The sequence below is a fragment of the Fulmarus glacialis genome, unplaced genomic scaffold (genome assembly GCF_000690835.1).
Source record: "Fulmarus glacialis isolate BGI_N327 unplaced genomic scaffold, ASM69083v1 scaffold19610, whole genome shotgun sequence".
NCBI classification, from domain to species: Eukaryota; Metazoa; Chordata; class Aves; order Procellariiformes; family Procellariidae; genus Fulmarus; species Fulmarus glacialis.
Window position 1 is genome coordinate 8,701 of NW_009187354.1, and position 342 is coordinate 9,042.

The following is a 342-nucleotide window of genomic DNA, read 5'->3' on the forward strand; positions in this document are numbered from 1 at the left end:
ACCGGGGACGGGGAGCCCCCCAGCCCTGCCATCGCTGCCCACGTCCGCTCCGCACGCACGTTAGAAAAATATATTTTATTTAAATTCTCCTTTTTCTCCGTGGAGTTTTCTTCTCTCTCTTTGAATATAGATCGAGCGGTGTCTCTAGGTTTCGACCTGTGCATGTATTTCTATCAAGATCAAGAGTTAAAAGCCAATTGTTAAATACCTAACTCTAGAAAAGGCTGCGTACAATCTATGGCTTTTGCACCTACATCCGAAGGGGACTTGCAGGTTGGAAGGAGTGGGGGGAGCTCGTTTGCGGCAAAGCCAGGCTGGGGACGGGCTGGGAGGGCGGCGCGG